This window comes from Lygodium microphyllum, chromosome 9 (assembly GCF_053477565.2).
Source record: "Lygodium microphyllum isolate KBCC chromosome 9, Lygodium_microphyllum_v1.1.10, whole genome shotgun sequence".
Taxonomy (NCBI): Eukaryota; Viridiplantae; Streptophyta; class Polypodiopsida; order Schizaeales; family Lygodiaceae; genus Lygodium; species Lygodium microphyllum.
The window spans coordinates 92,691,142-92,718,361 of record NC_141143.1 but is presented as its reverse complement, the minus strand read 5'-3'; the positions used below and the strand labels follow the sequence as shown (position 1 = coordinate 92,718,361).

The 27,220-nt window shown below is 38.5% G+C and overlaps 1 pseudogene; it reads left to right on the top strand.

Moving 5' to 3' along the window:
• On the top strand, nucleotides 1–26,997 carry LOC148031299 (putative serine/threonine-protein kinase At1g01540 pseudogene; annotated as a pseudogene).
• The last annotated feature ends 223 nt before the right edge of the window (nucleotides 26,998–27,220 follow it).

The following is a 27,220-nucleotide window of genomic DNA, read 5'->3' as shown; positions in this document are numbered from 1 at the left end:
ATGCGAGAGAAGAGATGGATCAAAATATGCGAGGCCAAGCTTGAATATGACACAGAGTTTGTGGATGTGGATGCTACAGAGTTTGATGATGCATATATGAAGACTGAAGATGTAGATGCTACAGAGTTCGAAGGAATGAACGATACTAAGAAAGATAATGTGGATAATGTTAAGGATAAATAGATAATAGAAAATACAAGAGAGACATTGATGCACGTTACTACAGAGGATACCATCATTTGAGATACAAAGAAAGCGACCTAAACAGATTAAGTGGACTAATGACGTGGATCCTTGATCTTGGCATATTCCGCATGATATAAAAGTTATTTAAAGCCGAAGGGGATGTCTTGCATGTATTTATGCCTTATTGGTCAACTATCTAGTGAATGTTTGACCCAGGAGGGCAATATGGTTGTTGGAGACTATAGTGGATAGACATAGCTAAACTAAAGATGTGTAAAACTATTTTAATTGGGTGAGGATTAATAGTGACTGATGTATCCAAAATGGGCTTTGATACCTTGGGAAGGGTCCTACAAATTTTGGTTGACACCCATGTTCGTATGCAAGAGATATAAAGTCGGGAAGGTCGATATCTCGCTGGGACAACATGTTATAATGAACAATTGTAGGTTGCACAGAAAATGTTAGGGGCTGAAAGCTTCAGAATTTGATCCCAATGTCTTCAGCAAATTGTACATCACAATCGGGGCTACATTTTTTCTTTTTAAATCTTAGTGATCGGAGTTATGGTTCAAAAGATATGAGCAGTTTTCTGCAGGGTGGACTTGTAGGACAGTTTTCTAGATAAGATAAGACTGCATCTGATGGACGTAAATTATTGCATGTGACATATGCTTTGATAGAGATGTTTGAGACTAACATGACGGTCAACATGGTTGGCAATAAGGTATTCATAGCAGTAGATATGCAGTTCAAAAGGCCTTATGGCTGTTGGGAATAAAGGCCCTTGTGCCTTTTAAATGTGCTCAGGTGTGAACACACCCTTAGCACTTGTACTTTCATATATATATATATGTATCTATCTAAAAACCTAAAGAGGTACACATTCATCATTGTACCCACAAATCGTGCTCACTCGCTACTCTTTCACTCTCTCTGCTGCTAACAGCCACTACGTGTCTCAATCCCCTCGCTCTCTAAGCTCTATAGTGGCCGCCACCCATTGCAAGCATAACAAAGCTATACTTATGCATAAAATGGCCTACTCTTTGATCAAAGTCTCTGTGAAGCATTTCATCCATCACATCAAGGAGCTTTCTTGACTGAGATAAGGTCCAAGCCCAAGATATAAGGTTAGCCCTCTCAAACTCCTTCATAGGTGACACTGCCACCTGAACAGGGCGTCTACATGACAAAATAACTAGCACATGAACTCAAAACTGGAGATGTCATTTCTCTTTGAAAGTGCTCCATTCCCAACATACTCAGGAGCAACATAACACATAGTTCCTTGCATGCTAGTTGTGCTGCTTGCATCCCTGCTAACCAACTTACCACTTTTGCTCAGAACTCCACTCCATTGGCATGCTTCACTCTTGTATGGACAACAAAATCATGCTATGGTGATAGATCATAAGAAGTATGGGATGCAAAATCATGCTTCAATCTTGTATGGTCAGTGAAGAAAGAACGTAACTCCGAATTTCAGTTTCAACTTTTCATGACAAGCCTGCACGTGCACAACTCTTTGACAATTGTAATGACTATGAAAACAAAATCACAAACATATTTCAGCAAACATTTCTACCATTTTTGGAAACAAGAAGCGGAATAAAATTGGATGCATATGCAGAGCATCAATTAAATGAGGGGATGCCCCTTATGGAAGAAATCTTGGCAGTAAGTATTCTAGTATGGATGGAGATGGAAGAATCTTTCAAAGTATTGCTTTCAAAATAACAAATGGATAAAAAGACGTGCCATGATGCATACTAAAATTTGAGTAGAACAACCCTGGTGTACTAGCATTCGAGTTCGTATGTAGAAGGTACAGAGTCGCAAAGGTCGATGTCTAGCTAGGACTACATGTTGTAATGAATAGTTATAGGTTACGCAGAAAATTTTAGGGGCTGAAATCTTCGGAATTTGGTCCTGGTGTCTTCAAATAAGTTGTAGATCACGAGCGGGCTACATTTTTTCTTTTTAAAGCTTGGCAATCTGAGTTATGGTTCAAAAGATATGAGTAGTTTTCTACAGGGTGGTCCTATAGGACAACTTTTTTAAAGCTTCCACTTCAGGGCACCCTCCCTTCAATTGGTATCAGAGTAAGATTGCGGAGCTCGACTCGACCTTCTCTCAGCTAGCTTTCAAATATCTACAACAGAGGTTTCATGGTAGCCATGGCTTCAATCCAATACACTGTGTTTACCCTCCCCACTCCTGAACTTGTTTGGCATTGCTTTAGGCCATTGTTGAGGCTACTTTGAAGCCTTCTTGAGCATCCCTATGACCATCCAACATAGCAGCAACTCAACGTGTTCTCAAGTTGTTGGCACCTAATCATTGGATAGTACAAGAGAATTCTGCAATTGCTTTGGTAGACATTTGTGATGCTCGAACTCTTTTTCTTCACTCGAAGGCTTGTTTGGAGTCCACATTGGCCCTCCCTTGTGCCCTCCCTACTCTTCAGCATATGCTATGACCTGCTTCAGTCAGAGTGAGCTAAGAAATTTGTGCCTGCTATTCAATTGATCCTCCAGGTTATAAATTGCAGCTCCTTCTCATCACTTATAGTTTGTGAAACCTTTAAGCATTGGTTAGTACTCTTGGGCATTGAGCCTTGGGCTTCTGGCATTATATGCTCCTATACTTCAATACGTTGTTGTATACAACAGTTACCTTGCTAAAACCTATCAGAAGCAATACACTTCTCCATGTTTGGAGCTCATATAATGATGCCATTGCCTCCCATATACAATTTCCTTGATGATAGGATGTTATGGTAAAGTTTTTCCATGCTTTTGGGACTGATCGGAGCCCATATTTGGCTCAGTCTTACACAGATATCATTGTTCAAAGCAGAGCAACATACTAGTTACTCACAAGGACAACAACCACTAATTCATGTCACGTGCTTCATTGACGCTTATTGTGGACATGGCTATGATGTTGGATGTTATGATAAGGCTTGGATATGCTTTGAACTTCATGTTGGGTTGACATATGTCAGTTTATATAGAGATTTCTACTGTTGGTCATTGCTTCCAGCCTGTCACTTGGGCAACTCTATGTATTGAAGCACTTATGCCATTTGGGGATTACATTGGATGCCATTGCTACCCCACGTTTGACTATGCTATGGCAAAAATTTGACCTTTATATTTGGGGAAAAATCTGAGTTGACACTTGTCTCGACCTTACAGCGATCTCTCTAAGGTCTTGTCAATTATGCATACACCTATCTTGGCTTCTTATTGAGCTTCTAATATCCCGCTCAGTTGGCTGTGCCTTTAGCAAGCCCCCTCAGTTACCCTGGGCCTTGCAATACTTGCAATATCTTAATTTTCTTGAGAATAAAGTGGATGATTTGTCTAGCTCATTTGTAACCCAATGTGTGCACAGTTTTCCAAAACCTTTTTTGCCAAAGTAACCAAACATCTTAATTTGTTTTTATTTTTAAACAATATTTAAACTTAAATGGAAAAATTCTGAGGCAACAAGACTTTTGAGAACCCCCAATTTTTACTTCCATTGGATATCTTTCTTTTCTTCTATTGCCTCCTTATATTTGTAGATAATGCATCCTACAAGCTGTCATAAACAGAGCCCCTGTCTACCTTGGAAGATCTATGCTTGGAAAGCTCAATTTAATAGCTCACACAACCACCTTATCCAATCCATATGTTGCCATAAGAGATCCAAAATGTAGCAAATTGAGTTATGATTTTTTCACTATACATACAACTCTTGCTGTATCACTTTCACCAGGATACTTCTTCTCAACTCCTCTTAAACCTAAGGCAGATTGGTATAGCCTTTTGCTTGTGCTTAAAGTCTCCAATCCTGTTGCACACTCTACACACTTGTCCATCTTTAGTCAGTTGAAATAGACCAGACCAAGAAAGAATATCGAAACATCCCACTTAAGCCTCCAGTCCTATTGCACACTCTACACACTCGTCCATCTTCAGTCTGTTGAAATAGACCAGACCAAGAAAGAATATCGAAGCATCCTTATACGAAATACATTTGTTTTATTGCACTAGCTAGGGGTATCACTTAATCTGGAAGAAGATTGCCAGCATAGTCAACTCCAGCATTCTAGCATGAATATCTACTGTCCACAAACTGTTTCTTTAATGATAAACAAGTTCACAATATAGTTTTCTCCCCCACAAGATATCACTTGCTTTGGGAATGACAATTCTGGTGTAGCTAAGCTCAAAGCATGCCCAACTAGACCCCAAAAATTCCAGCATTCCAGTAGGAAGACCTACCCTAAAGAAACATTTATTTTAATGATAAACAAGTGTAGAATATAGTTTTCTCCCCTAAAGCTGCCACTTGCTTTAGAAATAACAATTTTGGTATAGCTAAGCTCAAAGCACACCTAACTAGACCCAAAAATATTCATCAATTACTGTATTATAGCTTTGCTCATCCTTACTCCTACATCCATCATGTGATAGATGATAGCCCACTGCATAGAACAAATTGATTCTTCTTCTTGACTCCCAAGATAGAGCATCAAATTGAAAGTCCTTGCTCTTAGACCAACTACTAGTTGCATAGGTAAGACATCCACACCTTGAATCTTTAATCAATTAGATTTGCCAGTAGTGGCTATTATCAGCCAATTTTCATCAGTGTCCTCTCCTCCACCAAAGTATGTGCCCTTGATGCACCCAAAACTTTATCGCTCCGAACTATGGAATATCTAGTAACCTAAAATTGCATACAAAAAGATGATGGTGATTGGATTAACCTTGTCAACTCTGTGTACTTTGGGTGCTTAACAGCCCACATAGTAAACAAATTGGTACCTTGCTATATTGTGGATTCGATTGCAGATCCATTCAACCTTGCTATTGACGAGCCTTCAACAAATAGACAAAAATAAGGTAAATCATTGAGTTCACTACACTCGTTTGAAGAGGTGCAATGGCTGGTGAGAGATAGCCATAACCAAATTGCTCAAAACACTTGAAACAAGAGATCTACAAGCCTGGTGGTCTAGCTCGTGAGAGCAATGACACCAATGTGCTTTATGCAAGCATGAAATGCTAGATTCATGGCTATGCTCAAGCAAACCTAATTGTCACCACAACAAACAATAGGATATGAACCATGGAAATCCACTCTTAACCAACATCTGCCACTACCAAATAGCATGATAACATGTTGGGTGGCTACATATGTGGCTATGTATCCCTATGGAAGACCTACCAAAACACTGTTTTTCACTAGGGTTGGAAAATAGGAAGCAACAAAAGAAAAAACCACATTGTTGTTGTTGCCTTTAGTATAGGATTTCCATTCGACATTTTTGGTGTACTCTTCCTTTGGTGCACTCTTGCTAAGACCATTCTTAGCTAGATAAATGACTTCATGCAAATAAATAACACCATATCTTCCTGTAAATAAAGAACCCTAAGACTACCCAATGCTGCAACATCCATAGAGAGTATGGCTTAGATTATAATATACAACAAAGTGAAGCAAGAAAACAATATAATAAATTATCATACTTTCCTTGGAATACATGGCTAAGGTGTTGACACACATGGCACCAGTTTTGACATAGTCATGATTTAGAGATTCTTTTTGTAAGCCAGTGAATTGCATCTTTTTTCCTATATACACATGTTGCTAAATGGTGTGATTAGCTATTTTTTTCATTTCTTACTTCATTTTGTAGGACTAGATATAGGCTCACTCCCACAAGTTCTTATTCATGATCAAAAAGCTGTGCGGAGACCATTCAAATAGCGTGATCCAAGCTTTAAAAATACATGCCATACATTCGTGCGTGAAAATTACTCGCACTTGCTCATTTCAGGGAGAGAAAGACTATTGGAAGAGGCACAAGCCATACATACGTGCTTGCAACATAGGGTCTTTTTTCAACTAACCCCCATTTGCAAATGTCTCTTAGCATTTATGGGTTTTAGGTAGAGCTCTGTCTTACTTTGCAACTTTCAAGATGCATGCTTCAAAGATCTGACTAGCTCAAGTTATTGGACCATGGTCCATGAGTACTTCAAACCTTTTGGTTCTAAGAATTGTGTATATGTATGGCGGAGAGGTGTGTGAGAGTCATGTGTATGAGTATGTAAAGAAGGAGCAAGGATAAGTAGTATGTGACATGCATCTATGTATGTACTATGTGTATGAGTACATATGTACATGTGGCGAATTTAATATATTTCTTTCAATATTTGTTTTGCATGAATGGCGAAAGAGCCTTCAAAATCTCTATATACCTTAGAAATGTTGGCGAATAAAAAATTTTGGAGTTATAATTCAACCTACTTGAGTTTCAAAAAAAATCTGAAAAAATAAAAGTATAGCCGTTTAGCGACATATAGGCACTAAAATCATCTATGGCTATGAGGAGGATATTGGATCTCAATCTTTGATTTGATCCTTATAGAGAGATCACGGAGGAGGGTGTATCCTCATAGGTTGAAGCAAGTGGTCTTAGCATATAAAGGATGATAAGGTGACTAGAAGAGAAAGCACCTAGTCATTGGTAAAAGTGAGGCCTATTTCAACAAAACCATATGGTAGGATTTTGTAGGCATAGCTTTTTATTTTGTCTTTTTGTGGAAGGAAGGTACAATGCTCTTTGCTCGCTATTTGAGGGTTGCTATTGAGGAGTTTACAAAGAGAAAGCATTATTATTATTTTAAATAGACCATATGCTTTTGGTTTGAATGAGAAAGGTATAAACTAATAGCTAGCAGTGGATGTTGAAAGAGGCATAGGCTTCTTATGAAGTAGGGAGATCCCAAACAAACATGCTAGTGATTTGAAATTAAACCAACACTTTGTATACCAAGACAGAGAGTGGTGGTAAAGGAGGCAGAGCTTTTATTTGGGGCTCTCAAATAGACACATCTTGGGCATACCCCCTTCACATTGCCCCCCCATTGTGCCTCTGAGAAATTTGGAATAAAATGACCCATAATGTGAATTTACATTGAGCACATTTATAAGCCCCTTCTGTTTTTAGAAAACTATAATTCAATATGATAAACATACCCTTTCTTTTGAACTCACGTGGTATCTTACATGTTCTATAAGGTAGACTCCCCAGGTAAAATATATGAAAAATAGTATTATTGGTGCTGGTAAAGTAGTGTGTCATAGTGCTTTCATGATAACAAGACAAGAAATATCTCTATTAGTGTAGTTGTTGTGCTTATATTGAACTTTGCCAAAATAGAGAAATGAGTACCTAGATCAATGTTGTTAATGTAAATGTCGATATCTAGGTCATACATTTAGTAAAATTTTATGTCTCTAATTCTCTATTCTCAATCTGCAGTGACAATAAAGTTTCTTAATCAATTTAAAGACAACAAAGTTCTGTGTGTGTGTGTGTGTGTGTGTGTGTGTGTCTCAATCAATTGAGATCTACTAAGCTAAAGTACAACAAAAAACCGATATACAATGCAATACACAATAAAAAACCAACACTATTAGTTGCTAAAAGGGAAAACAAACAATGTGTTAGACAATAATTTAGAAAAAGTGACTATTTCCATAATTGTGAAGAGTCAAAAATATTCAAATGTTTACATCAACAACACTTTATGTATCAAAATGTTTAGGTATACACATAGTCTTGTGTACATTGTGTATCCAAATATTTAGGTGTGCACAATCTTGTGGGCATGGTCCTATTGAGCTACATCAACTTGTTCTCTCCTTTATGAGTGTGAGACTTAATTCTAGGTTCCTCAAAATGTGTTGATAGGTGAACCCAAAACTTGTAAAAAAGCAAGCATTCTTAACACAAATTAAATACGATTTCATGACAAATGTGGTTTTCTACCCCTACTCTTTCCTAAAATTTTGAAAAAGTACATATGGTGTGTCATTTAGTGCGACTTCATGTTGTGAACCTCTAGCCAAGATGCTACCCTTCCTTTCAATCACACACAATTCATGTTCATCTTTCATCGCAACCCTTTCCTATATTATGTATGCATCAAGGGTAAGTTTCACACATACTTTCTTCCATGTCACCTTTGAAAGCCTTAAGATATAGGCCACGTGGCAACAAAACACGCATTCTCTTGCCCCTTGTTGTCATTCATAAATGCAATGCAATTCTTTGGTTGGCTTCTTTTGGACTTGGATGACTCAAGCTTGAAGCTTCCTACTATATAAGGGACAACCTCTTCTTGTGTAGGAGACATTCCTTCTTACATGATGTTGGAGTCCACATTTCATGTATGCATACACATGGTGTTGCAAAAGATATTGGGCAATGGTAATGATGTTGGAGTCCACATTTCATGTATGCATACACATGGTATTGCAAAAGATATTGGGCAATGGTAATGATGTTTTGTGTGGCTAAGGAAAAAAGTGCTAACATTACAACACCATTGTTGGAGATTATCTATTGCACACAATTTTTGTCTAGTGTCTGCCCCAAACACTTAATGCAACCCCCCTTGTGGATTTTTCAAATGGCCCAAAATAGATCTTCTATCTTTCAATCAATAGTGACCCTTTTTCCATCTTTGCATATTGCAACTAATCATTGGCCTTGTAAGGTTGTTTTGGTGTAGTCTCTTCCTCATTGATCAATATCCTTTAAAATTTCCCTTTATTTTACTTAGATTGATTGATGTAGCTAAATTAGGCATCTAGCTACTCCCTTCATTAGGTCTAGTTACACTAGCTATTTTTCTTCTCTTGTGCAAGCAAGGCCTATTGAACCCTTGAAATTTTAGCAATGATGAATCCTAACCTCTCATCAACTTAGCTAGCATTCCATGTGGTAGAACTATTTGCTCTAAATATTTGGTTGCCTCTAAATATGCTTGAATATTTTGAAATATAAGGTTTAAGCCCTCCTTTGTTTCATTGAGATGAAATCTTTTACACAACTTCTTGTGCTCTACATAGTGAGTAGTAATTATGCATGCATGATGTGTAGGCTTTGCTCCCATTGGGACAATCTAGAGTGCTCTCTTCCCTCCACCTCACCACCTTCATTAGATATGTGTCACACAACTAGCAACCCCACTTGTGCTTCATTGGCCATAAACCCATTAAAAGTGGTCTTTCAATGGCTAGAGAAAACCATGAGTTGATCTAGGTTCTCTCAAAACATTATTCAAGCCTACATGTATTCTTCCTTTATCTCATAGATTGTTATAGTGAGAAATTCTCACAAGCTAAGCACGAAAGGGTAAAAAGTTGAGAATGCACAAACTTGCAAACATTAGACCTTGGATGAATAACATGGCAAATAAACATAATCCATCCAACAACCAGTTATTTTGCTGGCTAAACATGGACTTAGCGAGTCTTCAAATCACGTGAAATCCCCAAGCAATAATTGCTAAATTTCTCATGAGAATTTAGCAAAAGTAGGAAGAAAAAAGTGCAACTATTGGAAGCTATTCTAAGGATGTATTAAATGTCAAGATGATTTTTGGGCACTTGTAATTTTTCAAAGACTGCTATGCTTTTTTTAGAGAGCCAAGCTCACTATTGTGTGTTGAGAAATATAATATGGGTTAAGTCATATCCTATGGTTGTATGAAAAAGGAAAAGAGGTTGTATACAAAGTGTCCTATAGTCAAAGTATCTTTCTGCTTTGGGAGATACTCATTGTGTGTATTGTGAGAAGAGGAGAATGAAGATGAAGAAGAAGAAGTTGGTTTGAGCCTCCATATCTTGTGCCATCTTCCTTCTCTTGTGCATCTAAATTTAATTCTTTTAGTTAGTATCAGAGCAAAAGTGTGGGAGTGAAGAATCAAATTGAGAAGTGTGATAAATCGAGGCGTAGATCAAGTTCAAAGCTTGCTGTTTGCCATGAAATCATGTACAAATCTTCATCCAATCCACTCAAATCAAGTGTACTAATTGAAAGCATTAGGGGAAATATGGACTCAAAAAGGGCCTCATAAAAAGTTGATTAGGAATTCTTAATCTTGGACTAGTCCCTCTTCAATGGTCATCATTGCATGCCCTTTTTTTCCTTGGCCCTCCTACATTCGTAGGCTCTACCCACTTTTTGTGGTAAATCGTACCTAGAAAGGAGGGGGGTCTCCCTTTCTTTTCACCTTGGTGACTATCCCTTTTCATTCCCCAAGTTAGGACCACCACTCTTCCAAAAGTGTCACATTGGCAAATTAGATTTGAATTTTCCCCAAAAAAATGAATTTTTAAAGATTTTCACAAAAAATGGATTTTTTTCTTAAAGGATACCCAATCATATTACAAGATGAAATGCTCATTTTCTGTATACTTTTTTGCATTAAAGGCCCTCTAAATCAATTCACCCTCCAAGAAGGGGCAAGCACTCTTTGAGAGTGTCACATCAGCAACCCAAATTTATTTGTCCCAAAAAATGAATTTTTAAAAATGTTCACAAAAAATAGGTTTATTTTTCTCAAAAGGCACCCAATCATATTGCAAGTTGAAATACTCATTTTCTACACACTTTTTTGTATTGACAACCCTCAAAATCAGCTCATATTGTTTTAATACCTAACAGATGTGATTTGTGGGACCTTGCAAAGTTAGTTACATATCTTCTTTATACTCCACTACTTCTCCTAATTGTCACATTAGCAGGGATGACTAATTTGAACCCCAAAAAGTGAATTTTCTCTTCCTTCTCAAAACATGGTCTTTTCCATGTCTAATGGTGCCTAAGAATATTATATATGCATCTAAGAATTTTTCATAATCTTTTTTTTTCTCTAGCCCTTCCAAATTAGTATTATCCCATTAAAACTTAATCTACTCGATTTTCTTTCTTTCTCTAATGAAACCACTTAGGAACATAAGAAATCATAAGAGAAAGATGGATTTGCATATTCATGTAGATGAAAAGTATGCTATTGCAAATTACCCTTATAGCAAGCGTGGGGGCTAGATGCAACAACTACTTTACAATATTGTTTAGAGGGAAAGAAAAATATTGATCTTTGGGTAGATGGTTCCTTATATCCTACTGATCCTAGCACTAGGCTAAATCCACATTTCAATTCCACTTCTTCATTGCTCACTTTTGTCGACGATGGTGAAAATACTCTACTAGGCTATTGTAAATGCTTAGATGGAAATATTCATATGCATCAATATTATCAATCAATATTATATAGCACTCATCAATCTTTGTTACAATCCTAAGGTTCTTTAAATGTGCTAAAGAAAGCCCTACAAGATTAGAAAGTGTAGAAGCTTGAAGAAGAATTGAAACAGTATAAAGACAAGGGACAAGACATGGCAACAAAAAGGAAAAGAATTCAACGTTGGAAGAGGAGAATGCTTCATTAAAATTGCTTTTGGAGCATATGGAGAAGGATAAGAACATTGAAGAAGCAAAGTTGCAAAGGTGCAAGCAAACTCCCATGGGTTATAAGGAAAGAAAATATCGAATAGTTCCAATGTCATCACTATCGTTGAATGGTGGAGCACAAAAAAGACATGTGCAAGCATGAAGATTTGTCATTTTCAATTGAGAGACAATTTGAATCTACTTTAATCTATTTTTTCTTAGGAATTTTTTTGATGATGCTAGAGGCCAAGTTGAGGGTTAGCAAATGGAGATTCCAAAGGCATTCTTAAAACACAAGTATCTAATTGAAATTTTGAGAGACCCTCAATATCGAGCCCTCTAGTTTGCTGCTTTGAAAGAGGTTCTTACAGATGTTCTTAATAGTTTATCTATGGAAGAAGTTCAAATAGCATGCAACACAACTAAGTCTTGTCAGCAAGGCTATGAGGCCATATATGGTATGATAGAAATTGCATTGGATCGTAGCAAAATAAAGTACATGATTTTGCCTTGTCCATTTTGACTGAGAGCTATATGATGAGCACGAAATATATACATTGATGATTCAATATGAGAGTAGTTTTTTATGAATGGAAAAATGTAAGCGGAGAAACTAAAGCTAGAAAGATTTCTTATGACTATGATAACTTCAACAACATTTTTATTGAAATGGTTAAGTTGCAATGTGCCATGGCTCGTTTCTACAAGGTGCAATGCTCAAAAGATATCCACGTTGTCCTAATCTAACATTATGGATTTACTATAGTAAACTCGTTTCTCCTAAGTTCGTACCAACTATGATTTCCAAGTTTTGTTTCAACTATGGAGTTTGTTATCAAGCTTAATTGTAAAGGGATGATACAAGTTGGAGAGGGTGGGCCTTACATTGATGAAGTACACCATGGCCTATGCAAAAGATAGCATGCTTGTCTAACCATATAGTGTGTAGACAGAAAACAAAATTTCATGGCTAGTAACATCCAAAGTACCCAAGGATACCCATAATGTTCTCTCTTGGATCTTCCAATGTACTTCATATCTAGATATAATTTCCAAGCAAACAAGTGGTAAGAAGCTCTACATGAAAAGAGTCAGAGAAGTTAACGTTAATTAGTACTTGTGTGATGATCTCAAGACTCTAAAGTGAATGTTCAATTGTGACACAAAGGCATGAGCATCATTGCCTTGTCCATTTTGAATGAAAACAAACAATTATTTTAAGGCTGTAGATAATGGTGCATGGAAGGGAGGAGTGCCATTGGCTTGCAATAGAAAGGCACCACCAAATAGGTCACGTCTTTGACAAGAATTGGAAATCCATATTTCTAATTAACATTGAGAATATCCATTTTTGTACTTTTCATTGCCTCATGTGCATATTTAACAAGTTATTGAAGTTGCATATCAATTATGTATACATAATGAAGCCTCCTTCCAAATGCAGAGTAGCTATTAAGAAATTCTAGGAGCTATTAAATTCATGAGATGTACATGGAGGCAATGTAAAGATTAAAAAGGACCAGAAAACATCATGCCTAATTTATGATGTAGCACAAAAAATATGAATGAGTGGAATGAAGGCAAAGAGATTCCTGAGTAATATGACTGGCAAGCCATCAAAGTTAAAATATGCACTATGGAAAGATTTATGCAAATGCAATACAGATTTGGAAATAGACCCTAGTCTTAAGAATACCCAAGCAAAGCATTCTTTTGATAAGCTAGTGTATATAATGCTAAAACCATCAATATATTGCTCCACTCAAGTTAAATTTTATACATTGGTCAACGATTTTACAAAGCTAGTTGTCAATGCAAGGGAGAAACTAACATCACCCACTACATGGTATACCTTCAACTCAATTACTTTCATGTTCTTTAATTTAGATACATTGACACTCCAAAACTAATGTCAATGCTCCATACCATTGTAGCATATATTATGTACTCATGGTCATAATTTTTGGAGAAATAGGATCTTTGAAAATGTGGAGCACCCAAGGTATGAAAAAGTCTAATTACCAAGCTAGTGGTGCATATTTCAAGAACGCTTGTCATGAAAGTGGTTGTGTCAAGAAAAGGTACCTTGTAGAAATGTTCGATTGGTTTTATAGATGCACCTTCGATCTCTCCATCACATTGAATAATGCTAAGACTATTGCATTATCTAAATCTCTCAAGCAAAAAATCCATGCACAGAATAAGAAAAAGTGGTGAAACACATCTACACTGAATACACATGCAACATGGCACATTATAAGGTGAAGAAAAGTGTCAAAATGGGCATGTTTGTAAAATCACATGCGAACCCCCCTTAAACCCTAATACTACATTTCATATAAATAGATATTTTTGAATTCATTTCCTATTTCATGCTTGTATTTTCTTATCTTCTAATCCACCTCATGGCCTACAACAAGCAACCTATATGATGACATCTACTACCACACCAAGGATAAGTTTTTACTTTTGCACCATAGCAAGGCAAAGAGATCTCATCATCTCCATGTCCTTCCCCATGTCCATCCAACAACGTGATCCATCTAGGGTGAAGGTGGTATGGAAAATGTCTATGTCACTAATGGGGATCAAGCCAATATAGTGCCTTATTGAGGTACCCTTTCCAAATTCTCCCCGGCCCTTTTGATGACTTGCAAAATCATCGATGTTGAGCACGGCCTACATTGACATGAAGTTAGCTCAAAATAATATACGTAGTAAAATAAAGTGTTTGAACAAACTATTGATACACTTACTTCTTTCTCGACATCGACAGCAACCCCTAAGAGTTTGGTAAATTATGCACTTGACTTGGACTCATCGATCAAGGGGACTTACTGCTCTTCCAAGGGCACCTACCCTACCACCAAGCTAGTCTACACTACCTCAAACTCTTAGGTGCTAATTATTATGGCATGCTCCACTAAATCCACAACATCTCCAAGAGCTATGAATGCATAGTCTATGTCTTATAGCTTTAGGTTGTTGTACTCCGTAGGTAAATCATCAAACACAAGGGGGAAGTCATTGGCGATTTTGCCAACATTGTCATCCTTCCTCACTCTAAAAATTTTCACCACATCATGGGGAGACACAAATTCTTTGTTGTCAATGAAGATTTTTCTCATGCTATTTATATTATAGTCGGCATCAATGGTAGAGGGTGTGGCCCCTTGCTCACTTGAGCCACCTTCTAAGGTGCTATCCATAACAGCTATAGTACTATCAACCATAATATCTAGATCTTTTACCTCTTCTGCAACTTCTGCTTCCTCTCTAGCATCATTCACTAGTGAAGGCTTTGGATCTTTGGATTAGAAACATCCTTCGATAAGCCTCCCATATGCTCATCAGCATCCACTATGATTATAGGGGGGTCCTCACCTTCATTGAGTAACAAAAGAAAAGTGACAATCCATGAGAGGTAGTTAGTGCCATGCTAATCAAAGTTGTATTCCTTTTCATGTCTCGAGGAGTGAGGTGCTTGAAGTAGGCAAGGGTAAGACTTCTGCAGAAAAAACCTAGTCATTTTCAAAATATCTTCGTGCCATTGGTGTACTTCAAGAGATTACATGGCACCCATCCCTCATCATAATCCTCTAACCTGATGGTATACTCTTATGAGTATATGTTCATGTACTAATCGATAGGGTATTGCACATTTGGACCATGCTACAGTACCGTATCATAGCATTTGATCTTGAGACAAAGGATCTTGTAAAGATCTGATCTCTTGGTGGATTTCATGCCCTAAAGGAATTGAATGAAGTTATTAAGAGTGTGATCCATCATGGAAGGAGTGTAAGAAGAAAATGCAAGGGTTTCTTGGGAGAGGAGAAGTGGTTGGAGAGTTGAAAAGTGAAAATGACACCAAGTGAATGGTATTTACAGGCCATGCACTTAAAGTTTTAGTTTTAAATAATCCGTTAAATTTTTTATAGAGTTAAAAAAAGTTTTAAAAATAAAATCACAAAACAATTCAAAATATAGAATGTTAGCCCATGATTTATTCATCATTATTTTTTTATACATCATTTTGTACATAAATTCTAATTTATTGCAAAGCACTCAATAACATGTAATTCTTCTCCATTATTTTTTCCATTTGAAAGAAAAAATTGTATATATTTGAAAGACTATATTCCAAAGAAAATCCATTGGTGTGCTTTCTTCATCTAACATCGGTAATAGAAGCACATGTACAAGGATGAACATGCAATCAAGTAATAAAAGGTAACACTAGAAACCACCACTCTACATGAAAAGATGTCATGTTTGTGTACCCCATCCACCTCATTCCATCCTTCTTAAAAATTGAAATTAAGAAAGTCCTCAATTATGTCCTTACAAATGAACATGGAGGGACATTCATGTGCATTAGTGCTTTTAAAGATATATACAAAAAAATCTTGAAGCTCTCCTAAATCTCAATGAGGTATGAATATCATGTATGATATTCACTTTTAATATCTAAAGCTTCCACCCATCCAAAACGGGCCATTCCAAAGAATTGAGAGTGGACAAGGAAGTAAATCAAGAGAACCATACGAATCGATTGATGTAGGCACTATATACATGAACTTATAAAATAAAACCTTGCAGTGTAAAAAATATTGCAATGACTTTCCAATCATCATTGTATCACCCACATTCACATGCCGAGCTTTGTATGTCCCAAACAAGCTTCCCAAAGGCTGATCCTCAACAAGATTCAAAGGGAAAATGTTTGATAAAAGAGAAGAAGTAAAAACGTCAAAAACGTATGAGAAGTTAAGAACATAAAAGTAGTGACTTACAATTTGAGGGGAAAAGATGTCAAGTAGTCCTAGGAGGTAGCTTCAAGTCCTTCACACCATATACATGTTGAATTGATGCAACTAGACCACCATCTTGAGTCTCTCAAAACCCAAGCACTCTGTCCTTCCAATGATTTTGTAGTACACTATAATGAGATGAACTTGATGAGGCCCTATTGCTGAAGGTTGCATGTAGACCCATGAATCCTTATTGAACAATGCTCCTTTTCATTATCCATGGTCATCCTTTGTATTGTGTACATAGACAACAAATATGGAATGATGAGGCTATCTTTGCTGACATGTAGATGCCATTGGAATGGTAATGAAAGTAAGGAGGGTTGTGTGACGATGGCTATGTGAGCACAAAAAGATTAGAAATCTTGTGGAATGGAAGAAATAAAATTACCATGGAAGGAAGAGAGACATTGGGTGATAGGTTACTATGGCTAGGAGAATATGGGGATGTGTGAATATGGCTATGCTCAAAAGAAATATTTGTGGCTATGGGTATGTGAGGATAGAAATATGAGAAGATTTGTGGAACGAATATAAGAGAATGAGCATGGAAGAAAGAGATAGTATGGGTACAATGTGGCTCTGGCTAAGAGAAGGTAGGGGCTATGTGGCTATGGCTAAAAGAAGCTTGGAGCATAGAAAGCTGAGAATATTTGTAGAATGGAGGTAAGAGAATGACCAATGTGGAAGCATGTCATGCAGAAAGACACCCCAAAAATGCATTTTTTAACTATATGTATCATAAGAAGGGTTTTTTTGGGGGGGGAGCTTGGGGGGGGGGGGGGGGGGGGAGCCATTTTTTAGAGGGGGCATAAAGTTTTTACTTTTGAGTCAGCTTTTTGGGTGCCTAGTGGGACCCACTTGACATGGTGTGGTAAAATTGGGGGAGGGGGTAGAAGGGAACATAGGGGAACAAGCCTATGATTAGTAGGGACAAGGGGAAAGGAGAGTGGATAAATTGTACACACCACCCCTTTCCTATTGGTCCACCTCAAATCTCTTATCATTATAAAATTCATTAAATCTTAAGCTAAAGGGCCCTCTTTTAGTCCATATTCTCCCTACTGGCTATTGGAGCTCAGATTTGGAGACATTATTATTAGATTGAATGCACTCGAAAGCTATCAAAGGCTGAAAATCATCAATGATACTAATGGTTTGTATCACTTATTGTATCAAATGGAGACATCTGTTTATGTTGGGGGGAGGGGGGTGCTACTTAATCTCATGGCTTGCTTAAGCAAGGGGCTTGCTTGTACCCGAAAGCACAAGGGTGGCTTATAAATCAAAGCACAAGAATGTATGACATCCATACCATTGAAACTCATTTAAATGCATTTTCTTAGGCATTTTGAATACTTTTTTGTTTCAACTTTGAGTGATTGATGCTTGAGACTTGTTTATGTGCTCAAATAGTTGTTTGGCACATTGCCTATTGCTTGTGTTTTTGAAATTTGTAGCTATCATAATGTTAGAAATAGCATAAATAACTCAATTTATTGATGAGAAATTGACAAAAGATATTTACAGTGTGTGGTCCTATTGCATGGAAAACTTTTCTAATGGGGGGAGAAGTCTATGGGACCTCATAGCAAGTGAGGACGCATGTCCTGAACTTCCTAACGAGCCCATGGAGGAACAAAAGAAGCCCTAAAAGACTAGTGGACAAGTAAAAACAAGAAGGTTATGCATTTCAGAGACCTTGATTTTGCATATTAAGAAGTCTAACACATGTAAAGATGCTTTAGAGTTCATTGATAAGATGTATGGCACTTGTAGTGAGGTAAGAAAGATACAATTAAAGTAGAGATTGCATGGTGCATGGTGTGTGAATTGAGGCATTAGTAATAATGTTACAGATATAAAATTTATTGTGGATGACCTTGCTTCAATTAATGCACATGTGGATGATGATGATTTGGTTTCTGTTACTTTGAATGGACTTGGACCTATATGCAAGTCCTTTGATACTTCAATTTCTATGAGAGGTGGCTCTATGCCTGTTTTGAGGAGTTGGTTGCCTTTTTGCTTACGGAAGAAATTAAGTTGGATCTTATTGTATCTAGTAGTGGGAAAAATGCTTGTCATGATAGTGTATTCTACCAACAAAGAGGTCCTGCTAGGTTATTAAGAGCTAGAGGATCTTCATATGGTCGTGGAGACAACTTTTCTCATGGGGGTCATAGCTCTTTTGGTCATGGAGATTTTAGGCCTAGAGGTAAAGGGAATATCCTTTTATGGAGGTAAACAGCAATCGAGACCTCATAGAGATGGTGCTTGTTTCATTATTGTGGATACTTTGGCCATTTTGAGAAGGAATGATATCACAAATAGAATGCTATGTCTAGAAGTCATAGAAGGATAATGTATAGTCATTTTGTAGGTGGTTATGGAGGCATAAGCTATGGTTCTAGAGTCAGTTCATCACCTATAGGTCATCTTTTTGCCATGGATAATGTACTTGGGTAGCATGACACATCCCCCTAGAGAGGATGTTTCATTTTTTGCTTTAGGAGCTAAAAACCATATGACACATCATGTAGAATGGTTTGATAAGAAGTAATAAATGAAAAGTGAGGAGTATGTTGCTACTAGAGATCATCACTTGCATAAGATGAATCACATTGGTAGTGTTTCGAAGAATCAATTGAAGGCAAAGATTGAAAGAAATCCATGGATGAGGAAATAGATGCTTTGACTAAGAATAAGAATTGGGATTTGGCAAAGTTTCCTTAAGAATGATATTGGCTGCAAGTGGGTTTGTAAGGTCAAATGAAAGTCAAATGGTTCTTTAGAAAGATACAAAGAAAGATCAGTTACAAAGGGTTATGCAACACAAACATATGGATCGGACAGTTTTAGCTCAATTTCAAAGATGACTACAGTTAGATTGTGCTTCGATTTATGGTTGGAATTTATATCAAATGGATGTCAAGAATACTTTCTTGAATGGAACATTGGAAGAGGATGTGTGCACGGAATAGCCTAAAGGGTACGTGCATCATCCTAAGTATTATTTGCATTATGTATGCAAGCTAAGGAAGGCATTGTATGGGTTAAAGCAACACCTAGAGCTTAGTGTGAGAGGTTCAATAAGTCTCTATGTAGCATAGGACTTTAGTAAAGCATGGCTAATTATTCACTCTATCTTAGACACAAGGAGGGTGGAATGGTGGTTCTTATTATTTATGTTGATGATCTTATTATAATATGTACTATTCGAAAGAGAAATTGTTGAAGTAAAGCATGGTCTACACAAAGAATTTGACATCAAAGACCTTGGATTATTGAAGTTTTTTTTGGGCATTGAATGATTGTTGCACCACATGGAATTCAATTAGTGAAAAGGCAATATTCCTTGGAAATATTTGAGAAGTATGGGATGAAAATATATAAGTCAGTTGATACACTACTGGATCAATACATAAAGATGGTTGATGATGGATAGTATGTTGAGGATATTACCATGTTTAGGAAAATGGTTAGTAGCTTGATCTACTTACGCATAACAAGACCATACTTGAGCTATTTAGATGGAGTGATAAACCAATTCATACAAAACCCATGCAAGTCATAGTTACATGCAATAAAGAGATGTTGAGGTATGTCAAGAAGATAGCTAGCTATTGCTTATTCTATGAGAAAGGATTTAAGCAACCTAGATTGTTTTGGTAAACAAATGCAAAGTAGACCAGAAGTATTATGAATAGGAGATCCACCAATGGTTATGCTTTTTCATTTACTTTAGCTATGTGAGTTGGACTAGTAAGTAACAACCCATAGTTGCTACACAAAAGTAGACTATAGAGGAATAACATTGGCAACATGTGAGAAGACATGGTTGAGACTACTTCTATGCAATATGGGGATCTAGATCGATCGTGGAGTTAACATGTATTGTGATAGTATTAGTATCATTATGCTTGCAAAGAACCCAATCTTGTTGAGAATAGCAAATGATGATGGCCCATAGAGGCTAGATGTATGCCCTGAAGAGTCTAGAAGATAGACAAATGATGTATGCTCTAGGAAGAGATGTTCAAAATCCCATATTCATAGTGAGGTACAATGGTATTATCCAAAAAGCTATAAAGGCTTGTACTTGACACTCATTTCAATGTAATGGTACTTTCAGTTTGAGTCACTCAAGATTGTATTTATGAGTCCAAGCTACTATATCTTGGAACCTAATTCGCTTGAGTTACAATTCCTCATTCTAACAATTATCATGTGTTTGAATTGTGTCCACCATAGCCGATCTAGTTCTAGGTCCATGTTTTCTAACATGGTATTAGAGACATGGTTGAGCTAGCTAGTTAGTGGCGTGTTTTCTTCTTCCTTGCAAGCTCTATAATCCTTCAGCCGCATGATAGAGGCTCGAGCACTAGCAGCAATTCCCAATTAGCAGAATCTCCAGCTGTTGCACCAGCTATAGGTATAGGGATGACATTTCCAGAAGTTTCCCATTTGGGATGGGGCCATTGGTACACCATGCGTGAGCTAGAGGCTGCGACAGATTTCTTCTATGATTCTAATGTGCTCGAAGACGGTGGATACATGATTGTCTACTATGGTCAACTACTTGATAGCACACACATAGCTCTGAAAAATCTTCTAAATAATTGAGGGCAGGCTAAGAGGGAGTTCAAGATAGAGGTGGAGGTGATAGGACATGTTAGGGACAAGAATCTTGTACGGTTGATTGGATATTGTATGGAAGGCTCGCAAAAGATGCTTGTTTATGAGTACATTGACAATGGGAATTTGGAGCAGTGGCTCCATGGATAGCTGGGGAAACATCCACCATTGAGTTGGGATATCAGAATGCAAATTATTCTCGATATTGCAAAGGGACGGGCTTACCTGCATGAAGGGTTGGAGCCTAAAGTAGTCCATCGTGATGTGAGGTTAAGCAACATCCTGATAGATAGCCAATGGAATCCAAAGCTCTCTGATTTTGGACTTGCTAAATTGTTAGGGCCTGGAAATGGTCATGTGACAACACGAGTCATGGGGACATTGTCAAGATTGTGGGAGAGAAGGAAGGAGTCTCGCTTGAAGCTTTCTTGCTTGCACAATGGGGGAAGACACACAAGGGTGGAGGCTGAAAACAGTTTTCCTCTTCTTAGTTGTGTAAGCCAAAAGAACTCAAGTACAAAGAAATAGAAGAACCCTCTATATGGGTCTCAAACCAAACTCAACTAACTAAGGTGGCATACTAACTGAGCCACGAACTAGAGTAGATAAGGATAGCTATCATGTAGCTATTATTCATGGGCGGTGTACCAACCGCGTCTGCAACTGACAAGTCGGTGACATAAATACACAACGGTCACCCTAGCGTATCACGAGTGGAGCTCGATATCTCAACACTCCCCCTCGAGCTCAATCCCAATTCCTGCACACCAAGCAGGTCTCTGAACTTGCGCAGCTTCTCTGCGCCCAATGCCTTCGTGAATATGTCAGCTACCTGATCCTCTGCGCTGACATAAACTAGATCAATAAGACCTAGTAAAACCCTCTCTCGCACATAGTGATAATGCACCTCAATGTGCTTTGTTCTAGCATGATAGACTGGGTTATTTGCCAAGTGTATACTGCTCATGTTGTCACAATAAATGACAATTGGCCCATCTGTAGACTGATGCATATCATAAAGTAGCTTATGCAACCAAGCTACCTCACATGCAGCCATTGCTGCACCCCTGTACTCAGCCTCTGTGCTCGACAAGGCAACTATAGGCTGTTTCTTGCTGCTCCAAGTGACTGCAGCACTCCCAAAAGAGAATACATATCCACTGGTAGATCGTCTATCAGAAATACTACCAGCCCAATCAGCATCAGTGTATCCATGCAACTGTATCTGAACCCCAGTCTCATAAAATAGTCCATACTGCAATGTGGACTTCACATACCTGAGTATGCGTCTAGCCGCATCCAAATGTGGTTTCCTTGGAGCCTGCATAAACTGACTTACCAATCCAACAGCATAGCTCAAATCTGGCCTGGTAATAGTCATATAAATCAAACTTCCTACTATGCGTCTATACATAGTAGGGTCTTCTAGAAGCTCACCTGCATCTGTGCTCACCTTCACATTCTGCTCCAAAGGAATTGAAATAGGCTTACAGCCTATCATCCCATATTTGGACAGCATGTCCAATCCATACTGCCTCTGCAAGAGCTGTATCCCACTTGGTGATCTAATCACCTCAATGCCCAAGAAATAACGCAGCTCTCCAAAATCCTTCATCTCAAACTTCTGCTTCAATAGCATTTTCACATGAAGGATATCTTCATCACTGTCACCTGTCATAATCAAATCATCAACATAAATGACAAGTAGCATAATACATTTCTCTGTTTTTCTCACATAAAGTGAGAAATCTGCCTTGGAAATCTGAAAGCCAATAGTGAGAAGATACCGTCCTATCTTGTCAGACCATGCTCTAGGTGCTTGCTTCAAGCCATACAAGGCTTTCTTCAACCTGCAAACAAACTCAGGATTAACAGCATGCACATAACCTGGTGGCTGCTCCATATAGACCTCTTCTTGCAAATCACCATGCAAGAAGGCATTCTTTACATCCATCTGATGTAAAGACCATCCCTTTGATGCAGCCATAGCGATGACCGCTCTTACGGTTGCCATCCTTGCAACTGGACTGAATGTTTCTTCATAGTCAATACCATATGTTTGTGCATACCCCTTGACTACTAATCTTGCCTTGTATCTGTTCACAGAACCATCTGCATTGTGCTTCACCTTATAAACCCACTTACAGCCAATTGCATTTTTACCTTTAGGCAAAGGTACCAATTCCCATGTAGCATTAGCTTCCAAGGCATCCATTTCTTCATCCATGGCTTTCTCCCATTTTTCTTTTCCCATGGCTTCCTCAAAAGAAGTGGGTTCTGGTTCCTGTATCACTTTGACCATATATGCATAGTGAGTGGCTGTAAATCCATCATATTTCAGCCTATCCACAGGATACCTAGCTCTCGTAGACCTGCGCAAAGTAGGTTCACTCCCAGGTGCTCTCAAAACATCCCTGGTCTTCCTTACTCTAGGTGTAACAATAGAAGGAATACCCAACTCATCATCAATGCTCTGTTCTGAGCCACTGGATTCACCATCCACATAAGAGTGACCTATATTCACATCAAACATGGGCTGATCAACCTTCTCTTTTCCTTTTCGTGATACATGCATACCACTATCTGCATTACTTTGAGAAGATTCTCCTGATCTCAATCTGCCTGTCCATGGCGAAGAATGTGAACCACTGCTAGAGGACGCTCCAGGTCCACTAATATTTTGTGACTGCTGCTGTGAGTTCTGTGCAGCATTACCATTTTGTGCATCTACATCATCAATCACATTTACTGGTTTATACTAGCTACTCATCTCATCAAAAACAACATCTCTGCTCACTGTAAACTTACGAGTAGAAGGGTTATAGCATCTATATCCTTTTTGCTGCAGAGAGTAACCAATAAAGATGCACTTCTCAGCTTTTGGATCCAACTTGGATCTCAACTCATCTGGCACATGTACATAGGCAATGCAACCAAAAATTTTCAAATGAGAAATATCTGGTTTCCTACCAGTATACCTCTCCTCTGGAGTCATTCCATGTATTGCTGCAGTCGGAGTCCTGTTCATTATGTAGACTGCTGTAGCAACTGCTTCAGCCCAATAAAAATCTGGCAAGTCTTTTTCATTGAGCATGGCATGAGATACCTCTCCAGTATGCCTATTTTTCCTTTCTGCAATTCCATTTTGTTGTGGGGTATGACTGCATGAATATTGCTGCTTTATGCCATGCTCCTGCAGGAACCTTGCAAACTCATTTGAGAGGTACTCTCCCCCTCCATCTGACCTTAGGCATTTTATCTGTAGGCCTGTTTCTTTTTCAACCATCGCTTTAAGAGTTTTGAAATGCCCAAAAACTTCACTTTTCTTTTTCATAAAATACACCCAAACTTTTCTGCTATAGTCATCAATAAAACTGACAAAATAATGACAGCCTCCAAGAGATGTAGCTTTAGTTGTTCACACATCAGAGTGGATTAATTCCAATGGCTTCTTACTCTCTTGAACATGTCTAGGAAATGGTTTCCTTGCCTGTTTTCCAAATTGACAGGCTTCACATACCTTATGCATTTCTGCAACCTTGAATTTTGACAAACCTGCAACAATATTTTGGGCCTGCATTGATTTAAGTCGCTGTACATTAACATGACCAATGTGTTTATGCCAGATATCAATGTCTGCAACTACACCGGTCCCATGTGCAAACATTGCTGTACTCAATTCAGACATGTCTGCATCCAATGTAAACATTCTGCCCTTCTTCTTTCCTTTTGCTATCAAGCGACCTTTATTTTTCATATTCTCAACAAAGCATCCATGAGGATTAAATCTGACCTGCAAGCCCTGTTCAACCATTTGACCAACAGAAACCAGATTCTTGGTGATATTCGGGACATGAAATACATCGGACAGGTATTTCTTTTTCCCATCCTGCATAGACAAGGGAATTTTTCCAATCTGCACAATAGGATGTGCAGTATCATCACCAGTCTCCACAAATCTTGGTTTTTCCATTTTCCTTGCATCCTCCATCCATTCTGCATGACCTGTCATGTGGTTTGATGCACCTGAGTCAACATACCATACATCATTACTTTCTTCTGCATTTGTCACAGAGTTGTTCATGTGCTGCACCATAAACAGATGCTCATTTCTGTCATCACCTTGTCTACTAGAGGATGCATAATTTCCTTGTTGCAGTTTTCCATTCATGATGTCATTCTGCTTTTTATAGCAGTCTTTAGCCATATGGCCCATTTTACCACAATAGTAGCATTCAACATTACTGTTTGCATTTTGGCCTCTTTGCCATCCACCACGACCTCTTTGGCTCCCCCTGCCTCTAGAGTTACCACGTCCTCCTCCATAGGACTGGTTTTCTTGAGTTTGCTGCATATTCTGATTTCTACCACGGCCTCCATATCGGCCTCCTCTACCTCTGCCTCTACCTCTTCCAGCATTTGAGTAGAAGACAACTTCTTTTGAAGTTCCTCCTGAAGAAGATGCACCACCATTTCTTTGCTCCTCAAAAATTAGAAGAGCAATCAGCTCCTCAAAATCAGAAAATCTTTCACGAACTGAAATGGATGTCCGAAACTGTGCATAATCCTTTCCTAGACCATTCAAGGTCACAGAAACTAAATCATCATCTTCCACTGGTGACCCAATGGAAGCAAGTGCATCTGCAATCTTCTTCACCTTCATGTGGTAGTCGTTGATGCTCATATTTTCTCTTTGCACATTGTGCAACTCTTGTTGAGCTGCATTTTCCTGGCTTGCGTATTTGTGCTATACATTTTTGACAAAGTATCCCATGCCTCCTTTGGCGTACTTGCATCCTGAATATGCACAATCATAGAGTCTGAAATACTGATAGACAGCCAATACATAACTTTCCTGGCTCTCTCATGCCATGCTTTAAATGCCTGCATTTGCTGTTGATTGGGAACATCAGGAAGAACTAGTTCTTCTTCATTTCCTGCAACAAATTCCCAATATCCTTTTCCCATAAGGAAATTCGTCATTCTAAACTTCCATGCTTGGAAGTTGTTCTTGTCAAGCTTTTCAGTGACAATCTGTGAAAGAGAATCAGATGCCATTACAGAAGACTGCAAAAAATTCTGTCACTACAAAAACCACAGCTTCACCCTCACAAGGGAAAATCTGCAAAACTGGCGAAAGTGGTATTTGATCACACAGTCACTTCCTAGTGACGATTTTGCATCAACATGCAACAGGGATGATTCTGTAACTCCCAATGTCTCTGCGCACAAGCATACAATGCAATTTTTACAGTAACTATTCACCGACCTGTAGAACAGTGGCTGCACAACATAAAACCGGGCCTTTTCTTGAGTGCGTGCAGAAAACTTCCGCCTCCAAAACAGGCCCCGAAATGGCCTCAAATCAAAAAAACAAGGTCGCAAAGGGGCGTCTCAACCTGAGACAATGCACTCTTGCTTCACCGCAAAGGGCGTCTCAACCTGAGACAATGCACTCCTGCACTTTCCGGCTGTGCTACCTGCAGAGATCTGCTCTCAAAACAGAAGATGAAAGCAACACTGCTCCTCTTACCAGAACACCGCGAGCTTGGCTTGCTTTCTTGAGCTCCTTACCACGAACAAGGCTCTGATACCATGTCAAGATTGTGGGAGAGAAGGAAGGAGTCTCGCTTGAAGCTTTCTTGCTTGCACAATGGGGGAAGACACACAAGAGTGGAGGCTGAAAACAGTTTTCCTCTTCTTAGTTGTGTAAGCCAAAAGAACTCAAGTACAAAGAAATAGAAGAACCCTCTATATGGGTCTCAAACCAAACTCAACTAACTAAGGTGGCATACTAACTGAGCCACGAACTAGAGTAGATAAGGATAGCTATCATGTAGCTATTATTCATGGGCGGTGTACCAACCGCGTCTGCAACTGACAAGTCGGTGACATAAATACACAACAGTCACCCTGGCGTATCACGAGTGGAGCTCGATATCTCAACAAACATTTGGGTATGTTGCTCCAGAATATGCTCTCACCGGATTGTTGACAGAGAAGAGTGATGTGTACAGCTACGGGGTGCTCCTTATGGAGTTATAGTCCCTGTTGACTTTAGCATGCCTCCAAACTGGACCAACAATCCGCTCTACTGTGACAAGAAGCAAGGCATCTCCAACAGCAGCATGTGTAAAGACGTACGAGGCCCACATCTCCTAGGGCTGAAGAAAAAGGAGATCATAAAAGTGCAGATGGAAGAGGATGGCCACATGTTGTGCATTAGCTATGAGTGCAGCAGGAAGGAGCAAAAGCAAAGGGGCACTTT